Here is a 19257-nt window from a genome sequence, read left to right on the forward strand (position 1 = left end):
GGAAACAGGAAGGAAGGAGAGCAAAGAAAGATGAGATGGAAGTAAGAATGAAGAAACTGGCACAGCACGTGGAGATCCAAATATATCTGTTCTCTTAATTACCTCCTCACAAAGGTTTGTCATTAAACTCAGAATATTCCCAGCGTTCATTCTTCTCTCCCAGCCCCCAGTGTGCTGGGACGCTGCCATGAATCCCTTCAATCTTAGACAGCGTCATTATCAGAGATTAAATTTTTCACATTAAAATTTTCTGAATCAAAGACTTGCAAGTGGACCAGGGTGCTTCGTTGCAAACGAAAAAGTCTCAAAGTAGGAAAGGTAGTGCACCCGAGAGTCCCGGCATGTCCGCTCAGAGTGAGGAAGAGTGCACAGAGAGAGGATATGAAGCTACGTAACCAACAGCATTCTCATGAGTTCACTCTCCGTCGGCACAATCGTTGGGGAAAAATGTGCAAACATAAACATGCCCTTAAAGGAAAGATGATTAGGGATGCACAGAAGAGAAGAAGCTCTTCTGACCCAAGGCTGATCCAGATCCAACTCCTCTGCTCCGCTGGGAAACAAAGTCCTCTTTTCATTTCTCACATGGCCCGGCCACCCCTGCTACCAGCACAGCACCGAGAGATGCTGAGAAAACCATGTGAGGACATGAGTGAGGGACCAGTATGGGAACGATCTCTTTGTGGTAGAGATCCAAAAATGTTTGGACTGATAGTTTTTTTGTACAGGTTTGTGATAGCTGAGCCTCCATCTTCCAGTTTTATTGTGCTTCATAGTGAAAGACGGCGATACAAAGCTACATGAGCCAGGGCAGAGAGGTTAATAAAGTGCAGGTTAGAAGTTCAAATCTTCTTGGCTATTGCCTTAATCCCTGCAGCCTCTAGCCGAGTGTTTTTTCCTGTCGATACGTCCCAGGCAGACAAAGCCAGGCACAGCTACAATACTGTGAATCAACCCAAGGCCACAAGTCCTCAGCACTCAACACAGCCAGAGTCAAGGGCCATGAGAAAGTCTCCACTCCATCTGTGCATGCGTTTAAACACAAAAACACTGCAAATAAGTCGTGCTGCGTATCACACATAATAAAGCCACATGAGGACCAAGCCTGGATGGTCTTTTGCAGGCATCAGGTTGGTTGATACCATGGTGCAGGGGTCAAAAGGTCACATGATCTTTGGCAGGTTAAAATTGTAAAGAATTGCGTGGGATGAGGCATCCACACCGAGATGAGGGAGCAGCATTTATTGTTCAGCAGTTGGTTTGTTTATAAGGAAGAAAAAAATAATCAAATGTCTCGCTTTAATTTACACAACAACATAGAGACTCAAGGCAGCGTAAATAACATCGCTGTTTCAGCTCAGTTCTGAGACCAGAACTCTCCATCATTGAAGAAGCTTTTTTTGTCAAAATTTTCAATCTTTGCCAGAAGGACAAGCTCTCAATCGACAGGTCAGCCTGTGTCCCTCTCCCAGAACAAGACATTGAATGCAAGCAGCTGAAATGGGTTTCCTCTGGAGGGTGGCTGAGGTGAGAGTCGTCGTGAGGGACACATCATAGCACCGCTGCTCCTCTTGGTCAAAAGGAGTCACTTGAGGTGCTTCGGTCATCAGGCCAGGATGCCACCTGGGCGCCTCCCTCAGGAGGTGGTCCAGGCACGTTCAGCTGGGAGGGGGCCACAGGGCGGACTGAGGACCAGGTAGACAGACTATGTCCCCACGCCGGCGTGGCCACAGAAAGGGAGGATTGGGTTCCCTGCTGGAGCTGCTACCTCCACCACCTCATGTTGGATATGGACAGACGGATGGATGCACGGATCTCCAGAAAACTACTGAACAACCTGCAACATTGCCTGTAGCATTATCCTTGTTAAACCATCAGAAAATAAGGGGGCCATAACTTTCTATTTGCATTATTTTGGGGGTTTTTGTGCCAGCAGGTAATTTTAACTTGTTAGCTTCGTCAGTTTTATCATGTGACAGAATGATAATGATTATGGCCAACTTGACCCTACAGCAGCTCCTCTGTACTCCTCACTAAGTTACTGGATGGTGGAAAACAGCAGAAAAATGTGCTATAAGTGTCGTGGTCACTGCTGCCAAAGGTGTGAGCAGCCTGGTTTGACCTTGTCAATAAAAAAAAAAAAATCGTCCAGTCAGTAAATGCGTTAACAGACAAAGACCAGAAGAGGAGGGGCAGCAGCTATTCACTGGTCTCTGATTGAGCCTTTGTTCAAGACAGAGGGAAGCCGATTTATCTCTTTCCAAATATATAAGATGCTGAAAAGACCCGACTGGAAAAAAAAAAAAAAAATCCGCAGAGCGAAATCAAGCAGCGTAGGATGGTGGGTGGTTTCAGCCGACCTCCAGACACTGCTGCTTCTTGACAGGGATTAAATCCAGGCTGGCTCAGTAAGGTTTTTAAACCAAGAGTAATGTCTTTCAGGATCTTTTTTTAGAATAAATATTAGGATGTGACATTTCCCAGTGATTTAAAATGCCCCTCAAATGTCACCAATGTTTAATGTTATGTCAGTTTTCACGTCTCCGTCGGTGCTGCCGCGGTACAGTCGGGGGTCACTGAAAGAATCTCTGCTCGGACTAATTTACCTTCTCTGGGAATTCCTGGAATTTTCACACAGTCATTTCTTCTTCCTTGTCGGCCAGTGCGTCTACTGGGTACATCATCCATCTTCAGCCAGTGATTGCTGTTTATTGGGTTCATATGGGGAACCTGGACAAAGACGGGAAGGAAACACACTGTCCCGATTGCACAAACACAACAAGGAGCTGGAGAGAGGAAACCAAGTCAGTGGAAGAAAAAGAATTAACCTGAAAGGGCAGAAGTGACATTCCACACATCAAAGAGTGCTCTGCTACGTGAAGATCTCCGGACATTTAGGTTATAGTGTCAAAAGTGCGTGTCGGGGGGGGGTTGCGACCTGCAGGATGGGTCATCTGCTTCGATATGTGCATCTGCAGTGTGGTTGAGCTTCGAGGCCAGCGGCTGTAAACTAGTCATCACGTTGAAAACAATCCAATCCATTCTTGCTACCACTTTCTTTTCCTTTTTTTAAATTTTTTTTTTATTGGCTCACACCAAAATAAGTCAGCGAACAAAGAACTCCAGGGACTCTCCCTGGGTAATGTGCTTGTAATGTATAACCCCCCCCACCCCCACCCCCCCACAGCAAGTCACGTAGCGCAAACGTAGCTTCAGACACAGGCCGTTTGTGTCATGTGCCACAGTAACATTTTAGGATTTTGCTCAGTTTTAGTTCTTATCTATCTTCTTATCTTTTGTTGTTGTGCACTATCATCACTTGAACATGGTTTAGGAGTGACCGTGGGCGACAGGCTGGTATTGACAGTGGCTCACTTTTCTTTTTCTCTGATTGGGTCTTGGTTTGAGACTGAAGGAAGCTGATTTATCTCCTTGCCGATGTATGATGCTGAAAACACCTGACGGACACAAGAATGCGAACAGAGAACGGTGGGTGGCTCTCCACGACCTCTAGACGCTGATATATCTTGATATGATTAAATCCAGGCTGACTCAGACGGAGGGTCAGGGTCAGAGTAAATAACAGGATGTGACATTTCACATTGATTTAAATGCCTCCCATATTTAAAAGCACCATATTCATGGGCGTTTCTGTATTCATTTAATGCAGGTCACTCCGCTCGTTGGGTTGTAAACAAGTATTTTGTTGCTGCGCTTCTAAATATCAGCACCTTAACATGCAAGAAGCAGGAGATGTTTGTTTGAATAGCAGGCAACTGGTATTTACAGATTCGAAGACTTGAAAAAGTACTTGAATATTTTACTGCAGCAAAGTGATTTAAACCTTCCATCCGGCCAAGCGCAGGGACGTTGATCAGACTCTTAAGTATCAGTGGCAGCTCTCTCTCTCTCTCTCTCTCTCTCTCTCTCTCTCTCTCTCTCTCACACACACACTCTCTCTCTCTCTCTCTGTTCTATGGTCTCCGGCTCTTTGGTTCATGGGCTTCAAGTCAAGTCAAGTGCTGTTCAGGAGTGACTGGCCCATCAGTGGAATTTCTCCGGAATTGCAAAACCGGGGCTCACACCTCTGCTACATTGTGCTGCGCCCGGACGGACTAGAAACATGGAAACACTTCTTTGTAATCACGCTGCAGTCTCCTTGGAGACACTGTAGCTGCAACTATGCAGCTCGCTCGGCCCTGGGTCTCAGTTTCTCCCAGACATCTTTGGCATTTCAATTAGGTTAAAAAAAAAGAAAACTACAGAGATGCTGGAGGAAAAAGTTTGCTCGCGGAGGCAGGAAGCTTTTTAATGTGACATCTATGTTTCGTTCTCATTTTTTTCGTTTTGTTTTGTTTTTTCTCACATCTCGTGATGAAGCAAAGACAACATCACCCCTGAGTATATTTCAATTATGCATTCATCAGGCTGTTTACGGCTGTAGATATTAAATAGTCATTAGAAGAAAAGTTTTTTTAACCAGTTTGTCGTTGCTACATGAACAATTTACACAGAAAATCCCTCAAGTCTCCCGCTTTTCATTTTTAACATCAGTCATCACTCAACTGCGCTTTGTGTTTTTTCACCTTCTTCCTCTTCATAAACAGCGCTGCCAATGAGAGCAGAAGGGGGGGGGGTGGCTGTGAATTAGGGAGATTGTGTAAGCTTCTATTGTTGTTAACTCTGGCTGAGGCGTTTGCTGTGAGGCAGCAGTAACTCTTGTCTGGGACTCTTTAATCAGTTAGGACTATAAACACGGTGTGTTTCTGCTCGGAACATTTTTGGACTACAGATTTGGCTTTGAGCAGCGAGTTTGCAACGTGTCCTACTGACTGAAGGATGCTCACCCCAGCTGTTGTATTATTGACAGATGTGGAGCCAGAAAGGTTGTTTGGGGGGGTCGATCACAGTGTTTTTATAGCTGGATGCAATTTTTCCATGTTTAAAGGTTTCAAATAAAATGAGTTAATTAATTGATCCGATTGAGTGAGGATGCCAAAAAAACCTTTCTGTTTGGATCCTTTCCATAATGTTTCAGCATTTTTGAGCAATATTGAACCAATTCCAACCATTTTTGGCGTTATTAACTAATCCCAATAGACGGGAAAATAAGTCCTTGATTTAAAGTTAATGGAATTATCTATTGAAGCACAGTGTGTTTTCTGGCAGCTTGTAGAAATGCTTTATCATTTAGGGAGGTAGAAATTACGAAACTTTGCCGTTTCTCAGATGTTTCGGTGCCGGCTCTGCTCCCCAGCATCCTCTTGTTTCGTAACAGGACAACTTGACATCAACAATCTTATTTTACTGATAGGTCAAAGGGCAACAGGTTAAACTGGGAGTGAAGTTTGAGGGCGCCCTCTGCTGGTATGAGATGAGGAGCTTATTGAAACATCAGTCTACATTCGGAACAGGTTACCAGGGTTAGAACGTGAACTTTTCACAACGTAGAATAAAATTTGACAGCCGCAACCATTATAGGCTATGTATGTGTAGGTTTTCTTCATCAAGTCGGGCGTGGGATTGGGCTCGGTATCGCTACCAGACCGTTTCCATTTAGCTGGGACTATTTTCTCCTCAGGTATCTTAACTACTGTTTACACTCGTTCATTACACTAAAGTATAGAACATAGCAAAATCACGGTCTTAACTGCCAATAAGCCCCCTGCCATAATGATGACTGATGACTATTTACGTAGAAACAAAATGTACATGGATGTTAAGTGACCAATAATGCGGTAAATGGAGTACTGCCATTTGGTACTTTCACATACAAGGCTGTCTGGGAAATGTCAAAATGTAAAAATGTTCAACATTTTTCTCCCCACTGACAAGCCTTCATTTTTAGAGCAGATATAGTCAGACTGTGATAAGGTAATGCTGCAAATCTATGGCCCTCTCGCTGTCAAAGCAACACACAACAGAGGAGAACATGACGGATGATATGGCGAGGCGCCGGCGGCATGGGAACAGCCTCCCCGAGAGCTCTGTGAGTCTGGGTGGAACAAGCAAACAGGCAGGAAACACCACAAACACTTGTCGGCATTATTCTCTGACAGTAATTAACACGGAGAGAAGATCGCAGCTGTGCTTCCACATACGTATGAGGGTCCAGCGTGTGTGTGTGTGTGTGTGTGTGAGGCGCTAATGACTGCATGGCCCTAAGTTGTTAATGGCTCCAGGATGCAGTGTAAGGACTGCCAGACGGATGGATGGCAGCAAAAAAATACATAAAAATTGTATTGGTTTTAGTCATTAAAAATCAAATGAATAGTAAATGGCAGCCCGTTCCCTGCTCATGATCTTTTTTCATCCTCTGACGTCTCATAACCTAATTTAGTCGACAAAGCACTTTCCCATCAAAGACTCAGATGTATTGTCATATGTACATTTGTTTGGATGCTACACAGATTCAACATTAAAAGAAGATTAATTAAGTTGGTATAATTGACTCGCCAGAATTCAAAGACCCACTGATGCTGCAGAAAAGCTCGTTGACGTTTGAAATCAACGGTCTGACAAACACAGGGAGCTCAACAGAGCTTCTTTTCAAACATCAAGTCAAGGATGCCTGTCACCATGGCAACCCAAACAAGTGTGGGTTTGCTTGCCAAAAGAGCAATATGGTGAAAGGGTGATTTTATGGTAAGAAAGTTCAACATTTTCAAACCAGGCCTATGTTCTGCTGGCTGTTCCGGTTGGCACACACGTAAGACGGTTTGGGGTGAGGTCACATGATCTCAGGAAAGCAGCTGCCTTACAGGTTACTGTCCCCTCCTCATCTTGTAGAATTACTTCACTTAGTAAAGATCTTCAAAAAATATCTTTCCTTTGTTGAAACAGTATCTCATCAATGTTTCTCCAGTAATGTAAAAAAACAACAACGTTTTCTCTGCTTTTTCCAGCGTTTCAAACCAGGTGTAAACACAAGAGATTAGAATCCATTTCACGTTTTCATCAGCAGATGTTCGTTCATGTACAGAACCGCGAGGAAGTTATGACAGCTAAATGGATCAGAATAGATTATTCAACACTTTATACCGAATAAACCATACAGTAAAAGTCCATTCAATATTATTAACAAGATAAAAGCCTTTTTTTTCCTTCTTTGTATCTCTGTATCAGTGGAAAAATACTTCTTTATGGAAATTCCCTTGAATTGCTTTTCAATATTGAATTTTTTTAAATGTATTTTTTGTTCCTGTCAGGAGTTTACGTGGTAAATTATTGATGGTGTAAACCACTGAAAAGTTTCACTGCCTACAAGCCAAGTTAAACTTAGCCTCCGGTGGTCTTGGGTGACCCACGGTTCTTAGCAATCCAAGAAAACTCTCAAGCTTGCATCCTGCTATCTTAAGAGCAGCAGCCAGCCCAGTGAGTTGCAGCTCGAAATGCTAAATCTCTCTCCAGTATTGATTTAGTGCCTGCTGTGATGCCAGTGAAAAACGCTTACTGCAAAAGCAAATACCAGATATGTTGTTTTTAATGTATTGTGTATATTGTGTGCTGACTTATTTACTGTAACTGGGGAACATCCGTGTTTAGTTTTTTTTATCTTGTTTGACATTGTGTGAAATAGTGTTGTTACACAAGAGGAAGACTGAGGAAATACATGCAGAGAAATACATTAAAAAAAAAAAACAAATTCTAGATATCAGAGGGAATTTTCAAGGGAAATATACACGATTCTTCAATAACCCCAAAGATGCAGTTGAAATTTGCAGGTTTCAGGGGGCGAGGATGACTCCAAACCACTCACACATTTTAAAATTCTGCTCTTCAGTTAAAGTTTAAGGCAATCGTTCACAACGCCCGAACGACTATAATACGCCTGAACTTACATAAGAATCAGATAAAAACGTCTCCAAGATACTCAGAATTGCAGCTACAAGGAATTTGTTGGAATCCATGCTGGAATCATCCTGTAACTGGAAGTCAATTGTAAATAGAATTAATAGAATTAAAAAAAAAAAATCAGACTTAGAAGTGGTGTCGAGGAAGAAATCTCCACTTCTAAGATGTTTTACCTTGGACCGACGAGCGCTCAAATCCAACAAACAACAAACCACTCATCTTGCATCTGAAGAAAAATTGGAATCAGAAATCAACAACCAAAACATCTTGATCAGTGGGAAAATAAGTAGATCAAATATGGGAATCACAATCAAAGTAATATTGTAGAATTCAGCCTCAAGTAGTCTTGAAGAGTCTTCCCTTTTCTTAAGCATTATTAAGTATTTATTTACATTATTATTATTTATCGTTAAAATTCCTCACTTAAACTGCCTGGCGTTGATGAGTCACAGCTTCTCTCATGTGAGTATTACGTTTTCTTTCATCCAGTCAATAAACTCCAAAATCACAAATCAGAATTTGTCCCGAGGGACTTTGCAATCTGTACACAGTCCCCATCCTCTGTCTAATAGAAGTTGGTCCAGGACGAGGATGAATTTCCATGAGTGGAAAAACTTCTTGTTTTATGATAAGGGAATGACTTTTAGACCGTTGAACACTCAGAACAGTCGCTGTGACAGCATCACTTTGCTAAAACATATCTAAAGCTAACAAGTTACCTTCATCTTGGAGTTGTCATTAGGTTTTTGATGCTGTGCTTTTGCTCTCCCTTTACTGCTAATGCCAGATGATGAATGATAAAGGGGTATTTCTGATTGTCTTTAAAAGCAAACAAAAGCTTTTTTTTTTTTTTACATATAATGCTTTTTGCAATGTGTGCGTATGAAAAAGGCGCATCTAAGTCGACTATAAGCATGGAAGGTCATCGTGGATCTTCAAAATCCTGACTTCTACTTGATTTATGTGAGGTCTCAACCTTTTTTACACATTTAACAGCTGGAATTTGGACGAGAGGTTTTAGAAACGCTGATATGAAATCATAACATCTTACATAAGAGATCCATCTCCATGACAAATGCACAAACATCCAAAAATGAAGAAAATTTTGAAGCTTTGGAAGTAAGCAGCCTGAAGTGCTTTGGAAGCTACTTTGTTGTGTTTTACACTTGTAACTCATATTTTCAATAACCTACATTTGTACTCCTATAAATGTTTTGTATTTGATCCAGAACGGTGAACCTCTCTCTCTCTCTCTCTCCCTCTCTCTCCCATGCCAGTGTTGTCTGTTTATATAAATGATTGCTATGGATTATGGCAGCTGTACAAGATGGTATGACAAATTGATTGAGACAGCTGTGGAAAAATTTCTGTTCTATGATTGCCAAAATCTAGAGGAACGTTCTTGTGCAGTATTTTTAGGACGACAAATTCCAAATATAAACCTCTCTCGGGGGGGGGGGGGGGGGGGGGGGTACATGTTACATATGCACGTAGAGTCATGATCTTTTCCTCGTAGTGAAACACGACGATAACAAGACAACGCGTGAAGCAAACTTCAGTTTTTGACATTTATGACAGTGTACAGAAGATTCCAGCATAGCGAGTGGAGGAATAAACAGAAAACGTTGTGTGTTTGTCCAGAGGAATGTATACAGCTGAGATATGGACGTTCTGATCTGGGACATGTTGAGAAAAATGTTTCAAAAATGTATACACACGACCGTCTCTGCTGCAATTAATGAGTGCATCACCACGGTAGCCATGAGCATGCCGGTAACTGTCGGTTTCAACCTTCTTCACAAAATGAGGAAAATTAAAATCCTAGTGGAAATTATTTAATTGTTTCCATACTTGAAGAAATGAAATACGGAAATGTCCCGTCTACATGAATGGTGAATGAATCACATGGTGTTTTGTACTGTGGTGCAGTGGGTAGCGCCGTCACCTCGTAGCAAGAAGGTTCTGGGTTCTAATCCATCAGCTGACCAGTGCTTTTCCTTAGAGTCTGCTTGTTCCACCGCATGTTGACTGCAACCGTTCAGTTATTTCAATAAGTAAAGATTTAAGCCAAAAAGGAATTTATAATTCCATCCGTGGGCCAAAAAAACAACCTACCTGATTGTTCTTGTCCAGAACCACTAATCTAGTTTTCTACATACACATAGCACATAGTTTTACAGAAATAGTGAGATATAAAATATAAAACAACCGCAATGTTCTTCATGTTTGCCCATCTGCTCATCCCCCGGGCTTGGTGCCATCCACAGTGTTGGTGATCGGCTTACTGGAACAAGAATGTTACTGCAGCTGAATGATAACAGGTATACTGTACACACGCTGGCACACGACAATGGAATGTTGGACTAATTGCCATTGGTCTGGTTAGCAGAGACTTATAACCACAAGAGGATAACTGGAGTCCTGAGACGCCTATAGAGAATAACTCAAAATGAACATTTAGGTAAAATCATGCAATTTGTTCCCGGCTGACATTTAACGCGCCGCAGTGTTTGTCCGCCACGTTTCAGATCATTCATTTGTTGTCGAATCAAAACAAGCATCTTCAAAAACAATGCAACTCCCTTCAGTCAATAGACGCTGAAAAAGAACTTGAAATACTTTATAAGCCAAGTACATTTCCAAATTAATCTCCAGCACTAATACAAGTAGTGGTGAGCCCGTCTCTGGCAACCTCCACCTGACTTTTAAAACCAATGATGATGTCAGCGATGTGATTTAACAGTTTCTGGCTGAGAACTAGTGTCCACCAACGACCTTGAGGATTCAGTTCAACCGCACTATTAAAGAACAAAGCCGACTTTTCAGCTCCTGAACTGATCCGTCATCAACCGAGTACAACGAAGGTTAATTGTTGGCTCAAAGATCTGAGGCGTGTTCAGATTTGACTAAATGCAAACTATTCAGCAAGTCATCCCCAAGTCTGGCGATTTATTATCCCCGCAGAGGAGGTTCTGTGGGTTGAAGTTTAATGCATCATGTCAGCATGATAATAAAATGATTATGTTGAATTTGCGTGAACACAATAAGCTATCATTACTTCCAAAAAATTAAATAATCCTGTGGGGAAACTGCATCCAGCAAAAACAAAAAAAAAACAATTGGAGTGTCAGTACGTTTTGTAGTTAATCCGGAGTCTCCCTCAAGGATCTACAAGAATATTTTAGTGGATTTGTTTTCTAAATCCCCATAATCTTAATCAGGGAAAACATTTGCAAAGTTTACAGTTGGTTTGGTTATAATAATCATAAACATAAATAAAATATTAAAGTGATCATTACATATTTTAAAAAACATTTAATCTATAGCCTGTGTGACCTATGTGTACATATGCCATGGGTTTCTGCAGCTAAGTAAGTAATGTAACATAAACGCTTATGTTCTGGATCCAAAAGAAAATGAAAAGAACACACACGTCAGTCAACTGCATGGCCCTGCTTCAACTGCTACAGTAACAGCATGCTAACATTAGCGACATTGCTAGCAGCGAGGAGCTTGTTGATGTAGCATCACGTTCACGTCGGCCAGTGTCATGACCCGCAGTAATGCAGTTTATGGAGTATTTGCAGCTTGTGAGAAGTGCCAGTATGCAAGTTGCTGTAAACCAAAGGCTAAAATCTATAAGTGCTGATACTGCTTATTCCTAGTAGCAGCCTACCTTGAGCTTCAAGAAGTTCACATTTATGAGACTTGTTTAACTTTCAGCTTAATAGAGGACCTTAATATCTCCTGGGCTAATAAACTGACTATTTTTTTTAGTAAATATGAAAGATTTAAAGTTTTATGCCATTCATATATTATAAGGACAGGTTTTTGCTGTAAGATAATGCTCTCAGCAGTTAATCCTGGTGGCCTTTTCAGAATCATGTCCCCATGAAAACAGTAACACAATAATGTTGCATACAGAAGAAACGCATTGACAAACATGGCTGCTGTTGTCCTCCTAATGTTTCATAAAACATGTCTGTGTTCCTTCCTTCCTTCCTTCCTTCTGCAGCATCAATCTAAGGTTGCATTCTCTGTAGTCGGCTGTTTACTCAGGCAGGTGCCTTACTGTGGTTTTATGACCCACGTTAATCGCTCCTTATGTAATTTCAGGCCCATCAGTGACCTTACATTGTTGGACTGAATGAGGGGTGTACGGGGAAGAAAAGGAAACAGCCTCCTGGTGTTCTTTGTCCTCGTTTCACTCTGCTAGCACTGGTGCTTTGAGGGTAATTCCAGTTGAGAGACGGTGATGGGCAAGTCTAAATTAGCTGGTTTATATCCAAATACAATCTCACATGGGGGGGGGGCTCTGAGAAGATTAGAATTCCCGTTGCTTTGCCACCTTTGCTGTTACTGTAGGTCATCAGTGACCTGAAGAAGAGCCATGATTAAACATCCGAGTGGTTCTTTATGAAGGGTTTGGAGCTAATACTTGTCTTGATAGAATGAACCTCTTTTCAAATGAGTTGTAAACTTTTAGAGGTCAATAATAATAATGACCATTTTCACATACCCTCCTTCCACGGCACCTTTTCATTCACACATTCTCACGCATGTAGTAGCATGTGAAGTCCCTGCTTCAGCATCCACATCTGTTTTTTGGCTTTGCTGGAGCACTTTCAGTTCTGCCAAAACTGGCCAAAGAAACCTGCTAACACCCACCGACATCTGGATTTTGTCTGCGATTTGAAAGGGTTTAATTAGCATTCCAGGTTCAAACAACTCTGCAGTGGACACAGCTATTTGGATGAATGTGGTAATTTTTTCATCTCGGTCAAATATTCAGCCCGCCTGCATCCAAGCTAACATCGCTCAGTCGGTGTGGAGTTTGAAAATCAAACAAGAGCAAAAGATATATGATATAATATAGCAAGAAATCCTCCACCTGGACAACTCATCCCACCTCCTGAGCTACATACTAGCTTTATATTTATAAACTTTCATTTTGGAAAAGTGCTGGAGAGGTACGCCTGATCCATGAGTTTGTTCTCTGGCTGACCTTTTAATGCTCACAGCTGATTCGTTTAAAATGAGAATCCTATAAATAAAAAAGAGCATCTCGTGCTTGATATTGTTCTTAAAGAGTATTGTAAAGCTGCGGGGAAAACAGCAATCGAGGAGAAAATCTGTAGACTCAAGCTGTGCATTTGTTGTTTATTTGCAGAAGGGATGTGTGAATCAATGTAAATTCACCCTGCGACCACGATAGTTGAACCTCACCCTCCGTTACTGTGTGCTGTAGTGAAGTACTACTTTTGACGAAGCCTTGTGAATGTTCACGTTGACGATGTGACTGTCAGTCTTACGTTCACTGTACACCAGATAAATGCATCTCAGTTTCCTCTCAGTCCACATTAAAAATGTTATATTTCTAGGACAATTTCATGAAATGTTTTTCCAAACCGAGTAAATTTAAAATGCTGCTTTTGTATTTACTATAGCAGCAAGAAATTAGAAAAGTAATGAAGCGAGCTGTCCAATGACATTGATGTGACCCGAGAAGTGTGTGTGTGTGTGTGTGTGTGTGTGTGTGTGTGTGTGTGTGTGTGTGTGTGTGTGTGTGTGTGTGTGTGTTGTCAGTCCCCTGGACATTTTACAATAGCGATTAATTAATGCTTGTAAGTGCATTATTACTTTCATTGTAAACAGTGCATTAATTAACATTGAATTAAGTTAAGTACACTGTCAGATCTTGTTACTTAGATGAATAAAATTGCAGCAGCATAGCAAACCTCCATCTTGCCAAATAGTGACCCCATACTGATGTATGGGGAATTAGGCTATAAGTCGTTTAAAACTGCTAATTTATGGTTCATGAAGTGTTTAAAATGCAAGGAAATTGCGTTTACAACCATTTATTAATCCTTTTGAAGGACATATTTATTTACTTACTTATTACAGAAAGTAAAAATTATGTAAATGAGGTTGACTGTAACATACGGCTGCATCAAGTCCCAGCAAAGGCGTGACCTTTTTCAGCAGCTCAGCAGGACTGTGTGCGTCAGCAAAGATGATGATGGGCTCGCTCTCTCTTTGTCACGTTATTGTCTTTTGTATTTACGACCGATGAGTTCAACGCACAAAATGGCGATCGGCTCCCCCAGGCTGTCTCTCCTGCTCCTGACCAGATGTCACATTGGCTGGGATGCAGTTTTGTTGTTTGGCAACTGAAAAGAGGACAAAGATTTATATTTCACAGCGAACAGGCGTCTCTCTAAAATGCAAATCATGTTCACACATAAACTGCGTTTTAGGCAGCTTAAAGCAAAGAGATTTTTCACACTCTGTCGACACATAAGTGAGCTCTATAAATAAGTGTTAACCGATATAAAACAGTCATTAATTATTGAAGGGAACAATATAGAAAACATGTTCTTGGGGTGCATTGTTAGAAAATGAATCTGGTCATTTTTCAACCTGCCTCACATGAAGAAATAAATAAACAAGAGCAGCTCGTGGGGGGTTATGAGCCTCCAAGGTGAAGGGGCAACATGGCTTATTTGGTGAGTAGAGTGGAGTTTTCACATGGGAAGCTGGTTGCGACAGCCTGGTTGGGACTCATGAGGAAGACAGGGAAAGACAGGAAGCCACAAATGAGAACAGAAGCTGCTTATATGGCCTTGTGCATACCAGACTGTCTGTGTACACGCTCAAATTAATCTCAGGGCAAGTGGTCAAATGCCCCAGAGCCTTGGACCGCTGTTGTGCTTCTGAACCGATTTCCAAAAAAATAATCGTGTTCATGCTTACTACAGGTGAAATCAGTCATCGGTATATTTGTGCCCCGTTGCAGTTTAATCCACCTGTCAAGCTATGAAAAAGGAGTAGCAACTGGGTGATTTTCCTGCTCAGAAATGTGTGTGTAACTGCGTATCACCAAGGTCAAGCTGTGATCTACAAGTGTAGAGCGCAATCTTCCTGCCGTGAAGTAACATGTTTACATGAACAGATGGATTCTGGAGAAATCTGTCAGAGCCAAAGAGTGTCTTTTTACAACTGGACACAGAATTCTTCTGTGGTGGGAGGCCCTGCTCGTTCCATGCAGTTAACACAAAAATAATTTGTTTCAGCGCAAACTGGAACATCGGCCGACTCAGCCTCGTCAAATTGTCCAAAACTCAGTTTCATAACATGAACTCAGATGCTTAACAAGCTTGAGCATTTCCGTCATTTTGAGCCGGATGCTATTCCAGTATCTTTTGCTCCTAAGGGAAACCAAGCTGATATATCCCTGGGGGGGGGGGGGGGGGGGTTTATATCATCGAAGCAGCAACTCAAGTGGATGCTGTAAAAATATACCTGTGAAATATAATTCTTGTTGGTGTGGAATTGGATAGAGCAGGCTGAAACCTACAGGAGGTCTCGTCTGAAGTACGAAGGCTAAAGACAAGGCTGAGATTACGATCAAGCTGGCTAACAGCTATCAGACAAGCAGGAAAACCCCAAACAACAAGCCGCACTGCAGCAGCTGTGATGGGTCTGGTGAGTTCAGTCAACCATACTGGCTGTGGTCTGGAAGCCATTACTCTGGTCTAGAGAACTATTTTCAGATTTTCTAATTGAATAATCAAAGTGAGATGAGGTTTAATAAATTTAAAAGGATAATGCTTTTAGTCTGAAGGAATGTTACAAAAAATATACTAAATGATTTTCCGCAATTTGGAAGGCAAACTGAAAGAGGATTGGAGTCAAGTTCAGGCCACGTACAAACAGATGGTGCCTCGCTGTTTTCAGTGTAATTGTTATTCATCCATTTGGTGTTCTGATAATGGTGATTGGGAATTATTATATTTAGCTGCTTCCCTTTTTTTTTTTTTTTTGACATTCAGTCAGTAAGCACTTTAATTTGCTTGGGAACAGGTGTCGCCTGAATAATTCACAAAAAATTAGCCGAGCAGATTTGGTGTCTGAAATGTCTAAAGAATGATCAAGACCCTTTGAACCTCAACTGATAATCACTTGAGGAAGTTTTTATAATGTCAAAAACAGAGACTGAATCTGCAGTTTTACTGGAGATAAGCTCCAATAAGTCCATCTGCCTAAGATCATGTGCTCAAAAAGTTCAAGAACTAGTAAACAGTTTTGAAGATGAGCCACTACGGGTTCAGGTCAGTTAAAGTTGTCTATTAACATGCACTTGTGGTATTTTGGCAACGGACTGGCTGTCAGGAAAGCACTAAGAATCCCAAATAGGAAAACATCATGAAGATGACAAACGACTCTGCTGATATTCTTCTTTTTCTTCCATCTAATTCATAAAAACTAATGCTAATTACAACAATGTTAAAGCTATCATGTGCACTGAAGCTTTTGTCTCCCCCTTCAGGAAATGAGAGTAATTACAACAGCCTTGGTGGAAGTTTTACTTACATATCCACCAGGGAGACCATGTCATATATCCTGTCCTTTGGTATAAACTTGACTTTTTTGCTGGTGTTCACTGAGTTGCTGTTGTTTATTTATTGTTTTTGTTTCTATCAGAATTTTTTTTCATGAAAACCTGTGCTCTCCTAATTAACTCGCTTGCTAGTTGCTTACTAGCTTAATATTAGCTTGCTCACTACTTGTAACAGCTACATCGAATATTTTACAAACGCTAACCTGTCTAAGAGCAGTATTTCTACCTTCATATCTCTCTTCTTTAAGTGCTCTCTACAAAGGAAAACTTTACTAATTGGAAGCCATGTTTGTTGCCACCATCAGTCATGTCTATTATTATTTTTAAATTTTAATCATTCACCTGCAAACCCAAGCTTTACTTTTATTTGGAATATTTACTTAATGTGAAGCTTCTTCTTTGAATTTTCCACCTTTCCCACGGTTGCACTTCAGTAGACATTTTTGACTGACATCACTGCAGGTGTGCTAATGAGAGATTGTTACCTCACACACGCACACACACGCACACACACACACACACACACACACACACATTAAAAATTACCGTGATTAACATGGTGACAATAAGTTGAATGAGCGTTGCTTCTTTGGTCAGGGCTTCAAAGTTATGGATGTTTATCTATATTTAAAAGTTCTGCACTGCAAAAATATATATATTTCTTCTACATACAGTATATTCAATTTTCACCTCAGCAACAGCTCTCCTCCAAACTACAGCTAGCAGTCAAAACAGCAGGTCGTGTAGAGCTCAGCAGATATATTTCTGAGTTGGTGGACAGGTGGGTCAGGTGAGTAGCAAAGGTGGGAACACAGCGAGAACTATTAATAGCAGGATCTGAAATGGTAGAGGAGCCAAAGGCGAGCGTTGCCGTGGAGCCCTCCAAAGTGAAACAGACTTGAAGTCAATTTATTCTGGTGTCAAGGTTTATCTATTGAACCAGTATTTCCAGGTTTTGTCAGTTCCATCCAAAGGGAGTCTAGAGGTCAGGATCAATAAGCATGACCCTGGAGCTCGTGGGTTTCAACCACAATCCTCCTGACGGTCTTTAAGCCACCACATATTCTTAGTAGATACGGTATCTGGAGAGGATCTTTGAGGCTGAGACAACTCTATCGTCCAAGCTGTTAATCAGTCAAACTCTGGCCAGTGAATATCATCCCAATATGTCAAGGCTCTTCTTCAAAGTTTAAAGGAAGCAATATTTGATTAATCATTTTCACTCACTTAATCACTAACACTCTTAATGAAAATGGAATTCAGCCTCACCCCCTTTCCACTTCCTCAAAAACCAATGTTCCTTGAAATGAGCTGGGGCTTCTTCTTTTTTCATCACCATGGTTCAAGGCATCAGTCTATTACCCAGCTCCAAACTGCACAGCACCTTTCCACTCTAATTAACAAAACAGCTTCATAAGCACACATCCCCTGAATGGTGGGAGCAAAGAGAGGAAACGAGGTGAAGGTGTGATGCAAGTCGGAAGAGATTAACACATTTAAAAAGAAAAAGAGAGAGGAAACCAAATTAATTGAAACATCCAAAGGATGTGTCGTACTCCCCATTAGTCGCCAGTCAAGCAAACGACTTTAATTGGTTGTCTTGCCTCAGTATCCCAGTGAGATTTGTGAGGAAATAATCGATCAGAGGCAACCGTATAAGGACTGCTCAGCGAGCTCCCTGAGGATATTCTGTCAAAATAAAGTATTTCCTCAAAGAATTATTAACATTCCGGAGTGAATCAGAAGTGGCAGAGGTACTGTAGCTGCGTAAAGACTGAGAGGAGAGAGTGCAAGAGTATCAGTTCAAACCCCAAAGTTGGCGTTACTTCAGGGAGTAGTCGGAAGCAGCGCCCCAGTTCAGACACTGGAAAAATGTGGAGGGACTTTCCGAGGCTGTTCCGCCGTCCAGCTCTGATGAAGTGCACTGGCAACGAAAAACAACAACATTGCTGTGTATTCAGGGGTTACCTCCAGACATACAGGAGCTTGAATGAATAAAACATACACGCGCATACACACGTTTCATATCTCTTTTAATCCCATTAGTTTCTCCTAAATACGATTGCACTCCGAGTGGCTCTCGTGTCCCAGCTGAGATTTGCTTCGGACGCGCATGCGGTGATTTTTTTATGAGCGGATATTTGCATCAGCGCTGCTCCTGAATTCATGATGATCCCAGCACTTATGCTGACCCCACACTGCAGATATAAGACACAAAACCACTAACATGATGGAAGAATTTGAACGTAGTTGATCACAATCACCATGTTGGTGCCTCAACAATAATTACTGTTTACAGGAGCAGTTGAAGCTCAAAGCTCTGGAGCTCACTGGCAGCAAGGTTGTACCGAGACTTGATCGCGTTCTCACCACAGACAAAGCGTACCAAGACCACGACCTCAACCAGCAGACAACTGCCGTGTTCTCACCTGCCTGAAGGAACCTCACCAAGGAGGAAGACGAGCTAGAGTTTGACTCGGCCAAATCAAGCAAGGCACAGCTGGGCTGAAGTGAGAAAACATCCATGGTCTGAAACGCTGTACCAGGGAAATCATGTGTCACCTGGGTGAAAAGCCCCCTACTTGAGCTAAATTCAGAAACCTAGCTGCATGTCTCACGATACAGGATGAACGCAGCTCTCAGTGGTGTTGAACGGGACCTATTTTTCGATCATCTACAGAAATGTTCCCCGTCCTGGTCTTCCAGCCTGCCTGAGATTCTCATGGTCTCCAACAATTCTCAGGATGAAAATATCTCCCTCCACACAGAGCTTTGGCCATGGGTGATGTCAAGAGAGCTATCTGTTAGGCCCTATTTGGAGACTTATTTACAAACCTCTACACAAAGTTTATTTTGACTCCTGTACTTTTTCATATTTGGCATGTCTTACAAAAAGATTCAGACACTTTACTGCTGTTCGTTTGTGTGCCCACACAATTCTTTACATATTATATAAACCGCTCAGACAAGAGCAGGTTTTCACGGAGCAGCTACAAATC

Source organism: Aulostomus chinensis, chromosome 13 (assembly GCF_037954235.1).
Source record: "Aulostomus chinensis isolate RoL2024-O1b breed Wild chromosome 13, RoL_Achi_v1.0, whole genome shotgun sequence".
Lineage (NCBI taxonomy): Eukaryota > Metazoa > Chordata > Actinopteri > Syngnathiformes > Aulostomidae > Aulostomus > Aulostomus chinensis.